Raw genomic sequence first — 9,221 nt, forward strand, 5'->3', positions numbered from 1 at the left:
AAATCTTATTGGGGTTTTTTTTTTAAAAAAAATTATTATTTTTTATTTTTTTATTTTTTATTTTTGGTTTTTTTTTTAAATAATGTTTAAATGGACCGAATAATTCGGTTTAATTCGGATTCGGTCTGAATTATTCGCGAATTATATTCATTTTTGAAAAAGTCGCTAATTTTAAAGAATTTTATTTTTAATTCGGATTCGGTCCGAATTTTTGATAAAATTCTTTAAAATTCGGTTCGGCCGAATAATTCGCGAATTATTCGGCCGAATTGCTAACTATGCTTGGGACTAGGGACTTGGGACTTGGAAGGAGGGATTGATTCAACCTGACTGCAAAACACCAGTATTACAAGATTTAAAGGAGAAAGTCAAGAAACAACAAAATATGGGCGGGTGGTAGCAAAACGAACGTGTTGCAATCTTATTTTTTCATTTTTCTTGTTAATCGTATATTTGGTATAAAGTCAATCTAAGCCTTTAATTGATTTTCTATCGTTATCAATTCCGTTCTTTTGTGGTGAGAAGTTCACGAAGACTTCTTCTTCTTCTTCTTCTTCACTATTTTCTAATTCCCACAGACTCCTCTCTCTTCTATCCCCTCCTCTACCATAAAGCCACAATACCCCCTTTCCCCACACAGCGCCATTAATCCATTAATCTTAAACGAGGTTGTTGGATTTGGAGACGGATGTTTTTAGGGTAATTTTCCCTATATTTTCCGGGCTTCAATAGAAACTTGGATCCACTTAATTTCCACAAAAGTTTTCAACAAGTTTGATTCATCATCAGTGCTTCAGGATCAAAAAAATAGAAAACCAAAATCTCACTACAGCAATGAAATCCATATAAAAAAGAAGCAGAAAATTAAGGTAGATTCAATTAAAAGCGATTGCAGTAGGGGAAAAACTCGATTGATGAAGCGAGGGGAGGGAGAGGGAGGAGAGAGAAGGCAGGGGGAAGGGGGCTACTAAGTTCACGATGGAGGGGAGACGGAGAGGGCAAGCTGAGGGATAGAGAGGTGTGGAGGGGAAGTTGCAGCCAATTTAGGTAAACAATACAACCACTAACAAGTTATTTATACGTACGTGCTGCAACCTTTTTGCCACAAAATATATCTCACACGGTCAATCACCGTACAATTTCCTACATGAGTTGATTTTTGTATTCTTTTCTCTCTCTTATGTTAATTTTTGTTCTAAAATGTGTTCTAAATTGAAGTTTCAAAAGTGATTTTGTATTTTGAAATTTTGGTTTTTGTGTTTCCCTTCCACAAGGTTTGATTTCTATGTTTTTATAAAATTGTCATTTTGAAAAAAAAAAAAAAATTTGTATAAGAACTTTAAATTATACATTGAAAATGGTAGAATGTAATAGAAGATTAATATATGAAATTGGAAATTACCAGGGTAAGGTTCCTTAAAAAGGGTTATCTCTCCTCGTCATGGTTTCAACTTTCAAGTATCGATATTGTATCAGCTGAGACTAATAAAGATATTTGATCGATCCGGATTGATTGCTCGTATCGTTTCAAGGCAAAACAGTAAAAAATTATCTTCTTTTTTTTTTTTGGTAAAAACAAGGGCAAAAGTGATCGATACGCACCGATCCTTACCACTACTGATAACTAAATCCTTGCTCCTTACATATAGCGTGGCATGAGGAGGCCTTAGATCATTCTTTCCTTGTAGAGAGGACATGTACTTCCAATGAGTATTTGTCAGATAAAAATCCTCTGCAATTCTCCTCTCATGTAATTCTGTGCAATACCCCATCCCCGAGGTAGACACATGGACATTTTCGGATTGAACGGCTCAGATTAACCTTCCAGTGAAACAACCCAAAACTGTGGTTCTCCAACTTAGACCGAACCGAGTCGACTATTCCAACCCAACGGTTTGAAAATTTCCCTGCCTCTCTTCTTGACCTTCTTGATGTGTACTTCTTGAAACAATCTTCTCTTCTTGAGAAAGAGCGAAGAATTCCTCACTTTTCTTCTTGAGAGAGAGAGAGTAGAATAGAGCAAAGAATTGCCCTGCCTCTCTTCTTGTTACAATGTTACAAAGTTTCAAAGTATTGGAGGGGAACTTAAGCACGAAGTTTAAAATGTCAAAACATTGGTTTCTTTGATTGCATTGGGGTGGAAATCTTTAATCTGACAATTTAGACATTAATCAGTTCTTGTTTGCTTCTTTGAGAGGAAAGAGGGAAAATGTTTGGCTCTCGAGACGAAGGCAACATTTATTCGCCTGACTAAAGAAGTAGCTCAGTTCCAAATAGCAACATTGGCGGACAGATCTCCAGTTAGATGTAAAGGAGCCATGGTCTTCCACCTGAGCTTTGATTCCTTGATACTTATAGCAAAATATTACACGGTTTTAAAACCTGCAAACCAGGTTGTTTCAAAACCATCACCATTACCCTCTCTCCAAGCTTCCATCTCAATTCCTTCACAATATCATATCAGAAATCAGGTATATTCAGATCGAAGGTTTTCTAGGTTAGGGTTGATTTGGGTTATATAGGAAAAGCAAGAAGATCTTCCCTTTCTTCCAAAACCCTACTTCAATCTCTCTTCTTCCTTCCCCAGCCAGAAGGTATAGAAGAAAACAAAACGAAATCTCCATTAAGACCGAGCTTGTTGCTTATCGATTATGCAAGGATTCCAATGTTTCCCCTTCTTTGCAAACATTTCTGATTCGCTCCCTTCCTGGTTAATGTCCAAGTAATTTTCCAACTTCTGGAGACCACTATTGTGGAAAAATATTTAGAAACCCTAAACGGGAACCGATCTGTTTCTTCTTCTTCCTCTCAATCCTTTTCTTCTTGGGGTGAGTCCTAACCCCAAGAAGATGCAAGTTAGGGTAGAAAGGGAGAGATGTAACAGAGAGAGGAGAGTCGAGAGAGGGAATGGATAGAAATCTCTTGAGTTTTGAATTAAAACCTGAACTGGTTGGGTTTGTATAGTCGATTCGGTTCGGTTTAAATTGGAGAACCACGGTTTTGGGTTATTTCACTGGAGGGTTAATCTGAGTCATTCAATCCAAAATGTCCACGTGTCAACCTCTGAAGGGGGTTTTGCACAGAATTGCATGAGATGGAAATTGCAAAGAATTTTTATCTGTATTTATCATCTATAATTATAGGACATTCCTTGCACTTCCAATCATGATTATAAGTGTTTCTAGGTCTATACAAACTCTCTCTATCTCTCTATCTTTATTTTTTGTTTGAGTAATTTACATTCCCTTCCCCTATGTTTTACTTATACAATATCTCCCTCCCCTGTGTTTTCAGCACGTACACCAACCTCCCTTGTCAGTTGACATGGTTAGCGGGGTGTTAATTTTGGATGTTAAAAGACGATTTTGCCCTTTTGCCTCTCATATCATTTTCCGTCGAACTGTTGCAGGCGACGGCAACGGTGAGGTGCTCTCCATTCTTTTTCCTCTCGTTTGGGTTCTAAGAGCATCGGTTTGATTGGGCTCAGCCAGTGCGTGCCATCCTCGGAAGCTAGTGTTTGCAAAAGCCTTGGCAAGGCTGTTGCTGCTGCTGCTGCTGCTGCCAAAATTGCCCAAGCAAGTAATGTGCCCATTACTCTTGCTTCGTCTAAGGGGCTTTCTGTTAATTCAAAGCTTCTCACTGCTTCGGCCATAGCTTCTGGTACATTTTTAATGCTTCATGCAATTGACATTGATGTTATTATTAAATTGAAAAAATTGGAGTCTTCAATTTGGCATGGTTTGTTGTTGCATGAACTGTGCTGGGCGACTCCGACGGTCGCAGTTCGCCATTCGCCAACGAGAGGAGATCCGTCGCATATGGATGAGTTTCTCACTGACAAGCGTGATATGATTGATGATCGAAGGTCCAAATGTCAAAGTGACATCAGAACTTCGATCGCCGTGTGCCGTGTGCCGTGTGCAGTTCACCATTCACAGTTTGTAGCTCGCCGTTCGCCAAGGAGAAGGGGATCTGTCGCAGGGATGAGTTGATTTGGGGAAGATGTATATTAGGTTAGAAGGATAAAATTACCATAATAAGGGGTAATATGGGTATTATAGAAGTATTTTAAAAACTTAACAGTTAAAAATTAATGGAGTGAGCTTATTTATAATTTTTAACATATTACAGGATGGGTTGATGTAATTTCTGAAAACACAGGGAGGGGGATATCATGCGCAAAACACAGTGGAGGAGGATGTAAATGACTCCTTTTGTGTAAAAGTGGGAATATTTCACACTTGTTGATGCCTTTGCGTGTGCTTTCATAGGCCCCCTGCTGGTTTAAAGGCCAGGCAACTTGACAGTGATTCTTTGTCCATGAAAAACGAATGAAAGGATCCCATGATGCCAATGTGGGGAAGAATTTGTACATTACACCAACAGAACTCTCGTGAATGATATCATCTATACAGGCAATACATCGAAAGAAAAGAGAAGAAAAACAATAAAAGAAGCCCACATGAGAGGAAAATAGTAATTCTAAGTGTCCCCTTTGTTGCTGGCTCAATAATTTTTTAAAAATTACATGATAATTCATTTTTTAGTTTTTCTTTACAAAATTATCCACTTAAATTTTGGTTAACGAAAATACACAAAATCAGCTTTGAGTTTACAAAATTACCCGCCCAAATTTTCAGTCAACAAAAGCACCCAAAATCAAGTTTAGGTTAACAAGCCTACCCAAAAATAGTGATTCTCCTTCATCTTCCACATACAAGTAGGTATTTTTGTTAACAGAAGCTTTGGGTGGATAGTTTTATAAACTCAAAGTTGATTTTGGACATTTTTGTTAGCCGAAACATTGGGTAGGTAGTTTTGTAAACATAAACCTGATTTCGGGTATTTTTGTTAATTGAAACTTTGGATGAACAATTTTGTAAAAGAAAACCCAAAAATAGGTAATCATATATTTTTTCCTAATTTTTTCCCTATCTATAAATAGTGATACATAAATGAAGAAAAACCACTATAGCCAATACTAAAATCTTTACTTTTGGTTGGTGAGGTTAAGTTATGGAAGGATTCTAATATTCCACATGGGCATGCGTTTAAATGTTAAATAGAAGCAATTTACACCCAAATCCCAATCCCAACGCATGAAGATAACTGATTTTAATTGACTCATTAGCTTCCACACTTTTTATTTTCTTAATCTACTATGCTACTGAGCGCTGCTAGCTAAAGCCTATTGGGCGCTAGCCGCTAGTAGTAGGAGTGTCAAACCATTGGTTTGGCTTGATTTTGGTTGAGCAGAATCAGTTTTGGTCTAAGAATGAGAGAGACCAAAACCAGTCTGTTAAGGAATTTTGATTTTCAGTCCAATATGGTGTTGGTTTATTTCGATTTTTTAATATTGAATTAATACTGATTTAGATCGGTTTGTTTTTAAGATTGAACCATAATAAAATATTACATTCATGACCTATAATAAGAAAAGATTTGACGAAAACACATTAAATTTGTAATGAAATCATGGTTTATCATTGTAAGGGAACGATAACGAATATTGAAACTAATGGATATCTAATTACTGAGAAGATAACTAATATTGAAATCACAAAACGAATCCTACTATCAAACCATTCATTTAACCATCCAACTAATTTTGATTAATGAACAAGGAGATCAATGGAAGCATTGTTACAATTTAATTTTTCTATTCATAACCACATTTTCATTGGTTTGTGACAATTCTCCTTATAACAAAAAATATTCGCACTAATATTTTTAAAATGGATTATTAATTCACCTATTCATAACCCCATAATCATTTTTTTTTTTCCAGTTTCATTTGGTTCGGTTTTAATTTGATTATCGATCAATTCGATTTGATCTAATTTTCAATTGATCCCATCGTCAGTTCAAAACCAATCCAATCATGATATGTTTGGTTAGGTATGGATTTTTCGATCGGTTTGGCCGTTTGGGCTAGATTTTGACACCTCTAACTTGTAAGGTCAATAGTCACCTACTTCTACACACATTTATATACTCACACATACAGACAACAAGGTTTAGTCCCATAACTATCTCCCCTACCTGCCAGCTTTTTAAGCCAAAAATGCCACCCCTAGGCTAAGATAGTGTCCGTGCTTCCACACAACGCCTTATGTGGCAAAAAAAAAAAAAAATCAATTACTGAATGTTCCCACAGACCACTGCAAGTCTGCCGACTGGCATTCACCCTGGTGGCACGCCTCTGCCCGCCCATCCTGAAAACTACAACACACCATAGTTGTCGCAGCAGTGTAATGTGTACAACCATACATGCCGCAATTGGAGACCTTTCCATACTCTTATCCTACACTCCCCACTCCTTACAACTCTCATATTGTAGCTATGTTTGGAAACCCATATTCTCTAGTGACCTTTAACACAATTTGGAGCCTAAAATTAGGAAAAAACACACACACACACACACACACACATATCAATCACCACAGGATTAGTTGATGTTGATCAATCACTTTTTTTAACCTTTGGATCTCTTAGATGAGATATGCTCACTTCAGTTCCTCACCAGCTTTTCTATTAACAATTTAGAAGGTGTGAAAAAAAAAAAAAAAAAAAAATTCTGATAAGCATGGAATTTTTTTTTTTTTTTTTTGGGGGGTGGGGTGAATAACTTCACTTTATCAAAAAACAAAAAGTCATGCGTACCATGTATTGTGTATGTTTTTGTGTGTGTGATTGTTTCCTTTAGGTCTGTTGATGAGATTTATGCTGACCTCAGTAGGTCACCAGGTTTCCTATTAATAAATTAGGAGGAAGGGAGGAAGAAAAAAAAAAAGATTTCCATGCTTCCCAGGTATAGTGATTGACCACCCAACTGCCACAATCTCATTGTTTGCAACAGTGAACTTTTGAACAATACAGACAAGATCTAAGAAAGATTAAGAAGACCCACCATCTACCTACCTGCAAGTTGCCTAATAAAATGGAAGATATAAGAAACTTTCCAAGCTAAATTAGTAAAAAATAAACAGGAGGCACATGCAAGATGCAACTGCAATCAGGACTCAGAATACCAGCCCCAAGTTGCTGTTCCCCTCTTTCCTCACCTCTTAATGCATTCATTGATGGGAGCCTTCTATGCTTGACTTTGGGGCTTAGGTTGACTCTTACCTCAATCAAATTCAACTCAGTGCCTCTTGCACTTGCACCAGTAAAAGTAATGAGATGACCTGGACATAACCTAAGATACCCATCACTAGCTTTTATCAAATTAGGGCAGATGAGATACTGTGATTGGTTCCACTCAAATCCAATGACAGGCCCAATGACTGCTACATTATTCTATTCGTTGAGCTATATGATTTTTTCTACTTTAAAAAAACATCATAAGAATGCCTAACCAACAATTCAAAGAAATGCTTGGAGTTGATGGCTCAATGAACAATCCATACCATCATAACAGCAAAGACTAGATCAAGACATAGGTTAAGAGAGCATGGGTTTCAATATCCACCCGAAGTAGAGATATTCTATATACTTGGACACTACATCTTGCATTTTGCACATAACCATATGAAAAAATTGACCAAATCTGTTAAGGACTAAGTTCAAAAGCCTATGTCAGACACTTCCACTACTACAATGTATTAATCCCATTATCAATCTGTACTGAATCATCAAAATAGTGGGAGTCACAATACCTCTGGACATTCAATAATGCTAACAAGTTTTGATGTGACTAGGAAAAATGGTTTAAAATGGGCGATTAAAATTATCAGGGCAAGTACATCAAATTGAAATATGTATAGATGACAAGGTCAGAGTTCATGTTTGGCCATATGTAAGATATTGATAGAGCAATAAACCATGCATAATAAAGGTTGCAGTACCAAGTACCTAGTTGAGACTGAACCTGGCTGTGATGCCATGATCGTTACTAGCACCTTGCAATCAGTTTCACAGCCAAATGAAGTCTAAACTTCTTAACTTTATGGTCCTGTAATCCAATTGCTATGATCCTAAGATATGCCTTGTCCTGTTTAACTAATCTCAATGATAGTAGGCAGCACTGTACAGGTAAGTACCATGAAAATGATGGATGGAAGGAAATATAATCAATATTTGCTACAGTTGGTTATAACAAATTATTCTTAAGAACATAAAACCAGTTCATCTCTTGTTAAGTTTGTCTCGAATTCTTGACCCGTTTTGAAGATTGACCAGCTTCGACATATTTTGGTGGCAACCCGAATGGTAAGTTTTCTCAGATCTGTGATGGAAGTAGAGGGGTTGGGCCATATGGTTCGACCGGATTGACATTGACCCGATGGGTCAACCTGCAACTTGGATTAAATAATGTAATATCGTCTTGTTGAGCATTGTCATTGTAATTTGGGGGTTTTTCGAGGGTTTCATGTGTTAGGGATATGCCCACACTCCTATAGTTGGTTTTGATGATAACAAACATATGAAGGTATGTCACAATTTTCCTTTAAGTATTGTTTTGTAGAGACTTCATATCAAAGATCGAATTTGGTGAATGAAACGAAGAAATGAAGATTGAAGTCATCAAATGAAGAGTATCAACAAGTTGGCATCAATGCTTGAAGAAGATATCATAAGAATTTAAGCTTCAAGATGTCAAGACATGATTAAAGCATGATATTGCAAACAAGATGAAAAGAAGATAAAGTGCCAAAGAGTGGAAGGTTCAAGTGAAGAAGAAGACCACTAGGATAGATTGGTCATTTTTAATATAATTTGTAACTTCCAAATATATATATGCACTCACCACATGCATGTGCATTGCATCATACTATAATGACCATAGAACATACCTTGACCAAGTATGGAAAGTCTCTAAGTGGTGAGGAACATATTAGGAAAAATGTGTTCTAGTGAAATTCTGTAAAAACCACATTAACCTGACTCAAGGGTATTTTATGGAACCTTAAAATTAGTATCAGGAGATGAAACCTTCATAAAAATTGTAAGAAATTGTGTTTTGATTCCAACGCAATTAATCTTAGATCAATCTGAGGTCAGACCAAAAAGTTATGGTCAAAACACTGACAACTAGTTAGTATGACAGCATTCTGTGAAAACAGAGTATGTCATGTTGGCGATCGACCGGCTGGAAGCCCCGGTCGATCGGAACTGTCCGAGACCATAGCTGGTTGACCGGTATGAAGTCTTGGTCGACCGGTGACTGCCTGGAAGTACCCCAATGGCTATATTTTGCCTCAACAGCTCTTGGTGGTCGA

Source organism: Macadamia integrifolia, chromosome 7, assembly GCF_013358625.1.
Source record: "Macadamia integrifolia cultivar HAES 741 chromosome 7, SCU_Mint_v3, whole genome shotgun sequence".
NCBI classification, from domain to species: Eukaryota; Viridiplantae; Streptophyta; class Magnoliopsida; order Proteales; family Proteaceae; genus Macadamia; species Macadamia integrifolia.